Below are 11,367 nucleotides of genomic sequence, written 5' to 3'. Positions count from 1 at the left end.
TGCAAATATGCTAAAAGCCATTGAATTATGCTTTTTAAGTGAATGAATTGTATGGTATATGAATTCTAACTAAAGTTGTTAAAAATAGTTAAATAAAGCTGTGAGTTTGCAAAAGTGACACAAAAATTACAGACACATAAGGAAATGTTCGTGATCACTAGCCATTAGAGAAATGCAAATCAAAACAACAAGATACCAACTTACCTGGATAGTACTGACTCCAAAAAAAAACCAGAAATAACAAATGTTGCAGAGGCTGTGGGGAGATCGGATCTCTTATGCACTGCTGGTGGGAATGCAAATTGATACAACCATTTTGGAAAATGGTATGGTGGCTCCTTAGAAAACTAGAAATAGAAATACCATATGATCCAGCAATCCCACTCCTAGGAATATATCCTAGAGAAATAAGAGTTTTTACATGAATAGACATATGCACACCCATGTTCATTGCAGCATTGTTCACAATAGCAAAAAGAGGGAAAAAACTTAGATGCCCATCAACAGATGAATGGATAAACAAACCATGGTACATACACACAATGGAGTATTATGCAACAATAAACAACAATGATGAATCTGCGAAGCATCTCATGGATGAAACTGGAGAATATTCTGCTGAGTGAAATAAGTCAATCACAAAAGGACAAGTATTGTATGAGACTTACTACTGTAAAAACTCATGAAAAGGTTTACACACAAAAAGAAACAATCTTTGATTGTTATGAGGGATGGGAGGGGTGGGAGGGAATACTAAATACACAATAGATAAGTGGTAACTTTGGTGAAAGGCAAGACAGTACACAATATTGGGGAAGCCACCACAACTTGTACAAGGAAAGGTTATGGAAACTCCACAGACACATCCAAACTCCCTGAGGGACTGAATTGCTGGGCAGGGGGCTGTGGGGACCATGGTCTAGAGGAACATCTAGCTGAGCTGGCATAACATAGTTTATAAAGAAATGTTCTGCATTCTACCTTGGTGAGTAGTGTCTGGGGTCTTAAGAGTCTGTGAGCAGACATCTAAGATACTTCACTGGTCTCACCCCTTCGGGAAGAAGGGAGAATAAAGAAAACAAGATACAAGGGAAAGATTAGTCCAAAGGACTAATGGACCACAGCTACCACGGCCTCCACCAGACTGAGTCCAGTACAACTAGATGGTGCCCGGCTACCACCACTGACTGCTCTGACCGAGATCAAAACAGATGGTCCCAGACAGAGCTGGAGAAAAATGTAGAACAAAATTCTAACTCACAAAAGAAGACCAGACTTACTGGCCTGACGGAAACTGGAGAAACCTCGAGAGTATAGCCCCGGACACCCTTTTAGCTCAGTAATGAAGTCGCTCCCATGGTCACCCCTTCAGCCAAAGACTAGACAGCCTCATTAAACAAAACGAGACTAATGGGGCACAACAGCCCAGGGACAAGGACCAGAAGGCAGGAGGGGACAGAAAAGCTGGTAATAGAGAACACAAGGTTGAGAAGGGAGAGTGCTGACATGCCGAGGGGTTGATAACCAATGTCATAAAATAATTGTGAACTGTTTAATGAGAAACTACATGTTCTGTAAACCTTCATCTAATGTACAATAAATAAATAATTACATTAAAGTAGGAGTGGTATAGTAAAACTACCTCCAAACACCCTCAAGCTCACTACCCTCCCACTGGTAACCACAGAGCACACCTTGGTATATGTCTTTTCAGATGTCTCGAATTCATTTTAATTATGTGTCTCTGTGTGTGTGTATGTTTGCACTTGAGCATATGGATTTTTAAATTTAACATATAACTTAGATATTTGCTTTTTTCAGTTAACAAGCAACATAACTTGGAAACCCTTCCTCACCAGTACATTTAGCTATACCTAAGTCTTGCTATTAATTATGTGGTATTTTGCAGTACAGATAAACCAAAATTTAGTTAATCGCTCTCTTACTAGTGAACATTATGGTTGGGACCAATTTGTACTACCACGAGTAATTCCCTTATGAACATTCTTATACTGATTTTCACCTATGCCAATATATCTGGATGATAAATTCCAAACAGCTGAATTGCTAAGTACAAGCTTTATCCAAGGTTGGGATATAAAGGTAGGAATATCTATGCTTTGACAGATATTGTCGCTATCGAAAACAGTTCCTAGCACCATTACAAAAGTTGCTCTCTTTATATAAAAGAAATATAACAGACATTTAATAATCGAACAAATAAAACATTAAAATAAACAACCACATCTTTGCTTGCTGATCATTTATGACTACACAGTGACTACAGATGAAATTTGTCCTCCTTATCTGACCATAGACCACCTTGCCAGCCATTATCCCTACCAAATAGCTATGACACACTGCATTTTTATACTTCACTGTTTTTTCCTCAACATAGGCTCTCTACTCAGACACATGCCTACTATATAGGTATAGCATTACTTTCCTTTCATACTTATCACAACTGGAATATACAATCAAATGTATTTTGTGAGCAAATACTATGGGTCAACTAGCACAATCAATTTTAAAAATCCATCTGGAAATACACTAGAGACACAGACCAAAGATCCAGCTCCTAGAGCCAAATAATCCTAAAGAGGCGGTACAATTCATAATCAGGTTTCATCCAGAGTGACTAGTATGATTCCTGGAACATCAAAGATTTACAGCAAACGTTAAATTTGATTAATGAATGTACTAGGCCAAGTAAGTCTATATAATCTAACAATTACTTAAATCAAACTAACGTAGAATTGTTTCTAAAGGGAAATATAATCTATTGTCAAAACAGCTGATATAACAATAAATTCTGGCAACACAAGCTATTTTAAGTTAGGTACTTTCTGAATTACTATCAATCCAGTGTATGGTGCTACCTGGTTGGTTCTTAGAGTCTCCAGGTCCTGCTTAAGCTCAGCATTAGACTTGGTCCTCTCTCGGCCACAGTTTGCACCCTTTCCAGAGAGAAATTTAAGTGAAACTGTATCAATCATGTGTCTAGATATCAGGGGAAATTAAATGGTACCCTAACAATGTTTCTCAGTTTCATGAAAGGGAACGTAGAACATAAAACCAAACACTTGTCACAAAATTCAAAATGATGCCTACGAACAGAAAGTAACATAATGAAACGGCAGCTACAGGATACTATCATGATTTCTAACCCTTCTTAGCCCAGCGAACGATCACAGGTGTTTCAAGATCCCATTTAGGAAAAATATTCTCCAAGAACACCTTCCTTACTGATCCTCACCGTTTGCCTCTTTCCTCACTTCCATTCCCAAAACACACAGACACAGATACACACAAATACATTAAAAAAACATGTAGTCTATCATAGACACACATGTGCACCTACATCACCATGTACTTACCTCCTTCTTAGCTCTAACAGATTATGTTGAAATTATTTGTCTTTCTCTGTGACTATAAGATACTGAAGAGCAGGGACCATGCCTGAATCATCTTTATTCACAGTAAATCCCGGCATCTAACCAGTGTTCAACACATACTTCTTCAGCTGCTTTTACCTGAGCCAAAGCAACTGGAGACAGGTGAATGTGAGTCAGAGATGGGTATGTCAGATGACAGAGATGGGTATGTCAGATGACAGAGATTCCCACTGATGCTGGGGCTGCAGCATTGCAAAACTGAACCCCTGACCTCTTCTGGTCTGATTTTTAAAAACATGCTATTTCCCCATGCAAATGTGGAGGAGAAGATGCTCTTACAGGCGACTGTGAATCTGCTCCCAGGGTCAGGAATCTTCCATAAGAAAATCATGTTTACTGTTGACCTTTCTCTCATCTTACTCCCTTTCCCCAGATTTAAAGTCAATTTGTGCATTCATTTTTCTAATTAATATGACATTAGATGACAGGGTCACTGAGCCATGTACTTGTCTAATCTGACACTCCTTTTAGGAAGAGGAAATCTTTAGGAACCAAGGGAAAATAATAATTGCTCTTCTGATTCCAAGATCCCTTGTGTTCAAAATCACTTTATCCAATCCTCTATACCCACTTACTGTCCTTCAAATACACCCTCAACACAGGAGTAAGAATCTCACCAGAAGGACCAATATTGACTTCATGGAGGTTCTGCTTATGTCTCTATCAGTGGAGAACCACGATTCTTCTTTGCAGGCAATTTGACATTATAATTATGATGGCACAGATAGATCCAATGTGTTCAAAATCTTGGTTAGATCAATTACAGAAGATTTAGCACTAAGAATTAAATGGCTTAGACAAAATTAGTTGGAATTTAAAAATCCAATCTATGAAGAAACTGATACCAATTCACTCTCAACATATCCCAGGTTGTTTACTTCTTGTTCAATTCGTGACTTCTCTTCCCTTCCCTCTAACAATTTTACAAAAACCTTCTCATGCTTTAGAGATAAAAGGTCGAATTAGCATCTCAAGGCCAGTAAAACACCTCATTGTTGGGAAAATGTTACAGATGCATTGGCACCAGGGAGCCCAGGGTGAACACTGTGGGCATCTTGTTATAAAGGCAGAGACCTCAGTAAAATCACAGAAGTGCAAGGACAATGCAGGTAAGGGAACACTCACATCTCCTATGTCCTCCTGCTCCATACAAAGGGCTTATCACTGGCCTCAGGGCTGGTTGTGCAACAATAGTTCCACTTAAATGAACTGAGCAAGGGGATACTAGAAGCAGCCTCTGGAACAGTGCTCAGGGGGATTTCTGAATCACTAGGGAGAAGAGCTGTGTATCCTCTTAATGGTTATAAGGAGGACAGAAAATTACACGAAGTTACTGCTCAAATCTGTTTATAGGTCCCATCACCAGTTTTTCTTACATGTCTTATTTTGGGGGAGCCTTATATTGTTGTCATTAAGCATTTTGTTTCTGGTGGAAAAAATACTAGGTTGCACCCCAGATCTACCACATACTGTCTCTGTGATTTTGAGAAAAGGTTATATATCATTTGTAGAATGCGAGCGTAATGTGCCCTTGAAAATAATAATTAGATAAATGTGATTAACATAATACCTGCACACAGTAAAAGCTGAATAAATATTACCTATGATTATTATTACAGGCAGGGCGAGGTGGTTGGTATTAGGGTAAGTATCTGAGTTTTGGCAAATGATATTCTATGTTTGGCATTGTCACTCAAATTTGAAAACGATTACGTTACTGAAGGATCAAGCCAGATAATAATTTTATTTGAAAAGCCAACATTCTAGAGAAAAAGGAACCACACCAAAAACGCATCCAACATTTTGCATGGCTTTTCCCCTAAAAGGAGCCCATGGGTGATGCAAATAATTAATGCACTTGTCTGCTAACTGAAAGTTTGGAGGTTTGAATTTACCCAGAGGCACATAGGAAGAAAGGCCTGCTATTCTACTTCCAAAATCTCAGCTATTAAAAACCCTATGGAGCACATATGGGGTTGCAATATGTACGAACAGACTTGACAGCACCTGGTTTTGGGTTTTCCCCTAGATGCATTTGTTCAATTCTAAACTGTCCCAGATGAGAGGCTGAGAAACCAAGGACAAATTAGTTACAAATATAAATTTATGAATACGATTTAAAACAGATGCATGAAACAAATTTATTTTGCAAGAACACATAAAAAGAAAGCATTCTATACACTAGAATGCTAGAGGAGCAAGGGGAATGAGGTGTGAGTACAACTAGGCAGAAATAAAAGAAAAACATAGACAAATGCAACAAGAGAGAGGACTTGAACACACTAATCATAGTAATGTGTAATGTACTGAAGAGTCTAACTAACTCAATTCTCTCCTTTCATCATACTTATTCAATCAGTATAGTGATTGCAAATAATTTGAGAAGCTGAATTATATGCAGATGAACTGGGCATCAGAATTGGAGGAAGACTCATTAACAACCTGGGGATATGCAAATGATACAACCTTTCTTGCTGAAAGTGAAGAGGACTTGAAGTACTTACTGAGAAGATCAGAGACCACAATCTTCAGTATGGATTACACCTCAACACAAAGAAAACATACATCCTCACAACTGAATCAATAAGCAACATCATGATAAACAAAGAAAATATTGAAGTTGTCAGGATTTCATTTTACTTGGATCCACAATTAACACCCATGGAAGCAGCAGTCAAGAAATCAAACAACACATTGCACTGGGCAAATCTGCTGCAAAAGACCTCTTTGAAGTGTTAAAAAGCAAAGATGTCACTTTGAGGACTAAGGTTCACCTGATCCAATCCATGGTATTTTTAATCACCTCATATGCATGCAAAAGCTGGACAATGAATAGGGAAGAAAGAAGAATTGATGCATTTGAATCGGTGCTGGTGAAGAATACTGAATATACCATGGACTGTCAGAAGAAGAAATAAATCTGTCTTGAAAGAAATACAGCCAGAATTCTCCTTAGAAGTGAGGATGAGGAGACTTCATCTCATGCATTTTAGAAATGTTATCAGGAGGTACCAGTCCTTGGAAAAGGACATCATGTTTGGTAAAGCAGAGGTTCAGTGAAAAAGAGGAAGAACCTTGTCTTAGTTATCTAGTGCCGCTATAACAGAAATACAAGTGGGTGGCTTTAACAAACAGAAATGCATTCTCTCACAGTCTAGGAGGCAAGAAGTCCGAATTCAGGGCACCAACTCCAGAGGAAGGATTTCTTTCTCTGTCAGCTCTGGAGGAAGGTCTGGAGGAAGGTCCTGGTCTAGCAGTTTCTCAGTGCAGGCACCCCAGGTCCAAAGGATGCACTCTGCTCCTGGCACTATTTTGTTGGTGGTATGAGGTTCCTACCCTCTCTGCCCTACTCTCTACTTTATATCTCAAAAGAGATTCACTCAAGATACAAACTAATCTTGTAGATTGAGTCCTGCCTCATTAACATAAGTGTTTCTATCCTGCGTCATTAACATCATGCACATTAGGATTTACAACACATAGGATAATCACAACAGATCACAAAATGGTAGACAACCACACACAGTACTGGGAATCATTGCCTAGCCAAGATGACACACAATCTTAAAGATCACAACCCTCAATGAGATGGGTTGACACAGTGGCTGCAACAATCAGCTCAAACATAGCAAAAACTGTGAGGATGGCACAGGACCAGGCAGGGTTTCCTTCTGTTGTACAAAGGGCCACTATGAGTAGGAACCGAATCCATGGCGCCTAACAACAACAATAATCCTCATGCAAATGCCTTTATAACCCTAATAAACCAGTTGCCTTTGAGTCAACTCCAACTCATGACGATCCCATGTGTGTCAGAGTAGAACTGTTCTCCAAAGGGTTTTCAATGGTTGATTTTTCAGAAGTATATTGCCAGGTCTTTCTTCCAAGGTGCCTCTGGATCGACTCAAACCTCCAAACTTCTAGGCAGCAACCAAGCACATTAACCCTTTGCACCATCCAGGGACACCTATTAGTTATTAACACCAAAACTCCATTGCCTTCGAGTCAATTCTGACCCGTGTGTTACAGGGTAGAACCACTCCATGGGATTTTCTTGTGTGTAATCTTTATGGAAGCAGATTGTCAGGCCTTTCTTTACAGTGCCGCTAGATGGCTTTGAAATGCCAAAACTGAAGTTAGCTGCTAAGAGCTAATCATTTGCGCCACCTAGGGTTCTTTCCATTAGTTATTAGGGAAATGCAAATCAAAACCACAATGACATACCACCTCACACCTGCTAGGATGATTATTATCAAAAAACAGAAACAACAAGTGTTGGAGAGAATGTGGAGAAATTGCAATCCTCATTCACGGCTGGCAGGAATGTAAAATGGTGCAGCCACTGTGGAAAATAGTTTGGGAGTTCCTCAAATAATTAAACATAGAAGTACCATATGACCAAGCAATTCCACCACTAGGCATACACCCAAGAGAATTTAAAGCAGGGACTCAAATAGATACTAAACACGAATATTATCACGTCACTATTTAGAATAGTCAAAAGGTGGAAACAACACAAGTATCCATCAATAAATGAATGGATAAACAAAATATAGTACAAACATACAATGGAATATGACTCAGCCATAAGGAGAAACGGGTTGTCACACATGCTACCATATGGATGGACCTTGAAAACATTATGCTAAGTGATTTAAGTCAGACTCAAAAGGACAAATACTACATGATTTCACTTACATGAAATGTTTAGAACAGGAAATTCAGAGACAAAAGTTTATCAGTGGTTACCAGAGGATGGAAGGAGGTGGAATGCAAAGTTACTGCTTTAGGGGTAGATAATGCTTACCACTGGCATTTTCTTCCCTCTTGAGATTACTTTTCATCACATACACCCCTCCATGACAATCTAAGACTACTTGCCATGCTTCCATCTTGTAAACCTAAATTCTATTTTGAGCAGTCCATGTTGATGCTTAAATAACAGTACTTTGATAAAAGAGAAAACAACAGTGTGCTGCATTTTTCCTCTTCTTACCTGAAACCATAATGGGTTAATATATTCACTATATTTTTACAAATGTCCAGGTCATGTTTACCAGCTGGAATTCTTTTACTTAATGTGTGGCTTGTGATACTTAATCATTAACTTCATTAGAAGGTTGTTCATTTAATACAAGTGTAAGATTCATTAAAATTAATTGTATGTTTGTCCTTCTGGTGGCTGTAGAAGCTTCATATTTTCTCTGGACATCATTAGACATCTCAGTACAACTCTAACGCTACACGAATTTTGCTGTTTTGGATTTTAGGGTGCTGCATGCACCCACCATCCCACTGGAATTGTTTATTTCACTCATATTAATTTACATTAAAAATCTAAGTGATGGGAGCTTCTGGGTATTTAGGTCCACATTCTACTTTCAGGCTATATATTCTGTTTTCATAATTTGTCCTTGACGGCACAATAATCATGCCTGTCCACCCTGTAAGTGTATTATTTTCTTCAAGGCCTCAGCTAACTGTATCATCGCCTCCTCCTTTTTGTCCTTCTTCAAGTTCTTCCAAAGAGTGAAAATTACGAGGAATTTTAACTCTGGTGGAGACCACTACCTTCTACAGCTGTTAGACACAGTCGCTCCACACACATGCCGATGTCGCGTTGCGTCACTACCAGATAGTATTCCTTGCTGCTCCCCTGGTATGCCAGAGCCCTCCCGGGTCAACGAGGAGAGGACCGCACGGGCAGGAGGATAGCCAAGACAGGAGGGTGACCTGGGGGGGGAAGTAAAGGAGACCTAGGCGGGGCGTAAGGGAGCTCATGGGGTGGGAACACAGGGGCCTGGAGGGCCAAGCTCTGAAGCCTGGCCAGGAACACAGAAGCAACAGGGCTGGGAGGTCTCTAGAAGGACGGGAAACCAGGGAGGGTGGGGGCAAAGGACGGTAGACCCCACTTACCACGTTTTTTGACTACTGATGTTGCTCCCAATGTTTCACCTCTCCAAGGATCAGTTGTCACCCAAATGCTGCTGGTTTCAACAGCTTCGTTTTCTCCAGACACCTTTCTTTGACTGTTGCAATCAAACATGATTTAATTAACTCATCATTGGTAAAGGCTTTGATTACTCTGGTTAAAAATAAATAAATAAATAAGCTTTTCGATAACTTTGTTTGGTTTCAGTTTTCACTGCACCAAGCAGCACTGCAAAGAGATGAGCACCACAGAAGCACTCTGTTGCAGCTATTAAACTTTGCCCTTGTGCTATGTAAGCAGCCATAGAGAATATGTAAATGAATAAGCAGGCTGTGTTCCAATAAAATTTTATTTTTGGATACAAAAATTTGAATTTCATGTGATTTTCATGTCTTCAAATGTTATTCTTCTTTTAATTTTTTCCAACTGTTTAAAAATGTAAGAGCTACTCTTAATTCACTGGCCATATAAAAATTGTCACTTTGAGGATGGAAGTGTGCCTGACACAAGCCATGTTATTTTCAATTGTCTCATATGCATGGGAAAGCTAAGAACGAATAAGGAAGACCGAAGAAGAATTGACACCTTTGAATTATGGTGCTGGTGAAGAATATTGATATACTATGGGCTGCCGTAAGAATGAACAGATCTGTCTTGGAAGTAGCATAGCCAGAATGCTCCCTAGAAGCAAGGATGGTGAGACTTCATCTCACTTACTTTGGACATGTTATTAGGAGACACCACTCCCTGGAAAAGGACATTATGCCTGGTAAAGCAGAGGGTCAGCCAGAAAGAGGAAGAGTCTCGACAAAATGGACTGAAATAAGCTCAAGCATAACGATTGTGAGGATGGCACAGGCAGTGTTTCCTTCTGTTGTAGGTGGGGTAGCTATGAGTCAGAACCAACTACCCTTCATGGATTGAATTATGTCCCCCAAAAAATGTGTGTATCAATTTGGCTGGGCCATGATTCCCAGTATCGTGTGGTTCTCCTCCATTTTGTGACTGTAATTTTATGTTAAAGAGGATTAGGGTGGGATTATATAACACCCTTACTAAGGTCACATCCCTGATTCAATGTAAAGGGAGTTTCCCTAGGGTGTGGCCTACACCACCTTTTATCTTACAAGAGATAAAAGAAAAGGGAAGCAAGCAGAGAATTGGGGCCCTCATACCACCAAGAAAGCACTGCCAGGAGCGAAGCGTGTCCTTTGGACCTGGGGCCCTGCGCGGAGAAGCTCCAAGTTCAGGGGAACATTGATGACAAGGCCAACAGATACAGAAAGCCTTCCCTTGGAGCTGATGCATTAAATTTGGACTTTTAGCCTACTTCACTGTGAAGAAATAAATTTCTCTTTGTTAAAGCCATCCATTTGAGGTATTTCTGTTATAGCAGCACTAGATGACTAAGACAGCACCTAACAACACAACAACCTAAAAATTGGTGGAAAGTTGGATTTGGAACATGGGCTGCACTTACCAGCACTTGTTTGGGTGAGGGTAAGAATTCCTGAACCTAAATGCCAGTTTTATCCTAGCTCTTCCACTTAACAGCTTGCTAGGTGACGTAAGTAAGTTATTCAGTATTGCATTCTGTACCTCAGTGTCCATTTCTGTAAAATGAGGATGATCATAGCAACTGCTTCATAGCTTGGGTAAGATGATTAAATGAGTTAATACATGCAAGTCTCTAAAGAACAATGCTGGCATATATTAACTTCTACAGAAATGCTCACCATTATGACATGCTGATGTCTGTGGTCATGGTGTTAGTGATGATAAGGGCAGTGATGAAAACTATGATAGGGAGGGAAAACTAGAGGGAGATTAGGGTCTGGAGGTTGGAAGGCGACAAATCTTGAGAAGTTTCTATGCTGAGGTGTTTGAACACTATTTTGTGAACTATATAGAGCCATTAAAGGGTTTTCAGCATGAAATAATGATCAGATCTGTATTTTGGAAACATTACTCATGGCAGTG

General features: G+C 39.6%; 1 pseudogene; it reads right to left on the bottom strand.

The window, feature by feature from the left end:
• Positions 1-2,938: 2,938 nt before the first annotated feature.
• Positions 2,939-10,998, bottom strand: LOC105756018 (ubiquitin-conjugating enzyme E2 variant 2 pseudogene; annotated as a pseudogene).
• Positions 10,999-11,367: the final 369 nt, after the last annotated feature.

This window comes from Trichechus manatus, unplaced genomic scaffold, assembly GCF_000243295.1.
Source record: "Trichechus manatus latirostris isolate Lorelei unplaced genomic scaffold, TriManLat1.0 scaffold00232, whole genome shotgun sequence".
Lineage (NCBI taxonomy): Eukaryota > Metazoa > Chordata > Mammalia > Sirenia > Trichechidae > Trichechus > Trichechus manatus.
The sequence above is the reverse complement of the archived record's forward strand: the minus strand, read 5'-3'. Positions and strand labels throughout refer to the sequence as shown.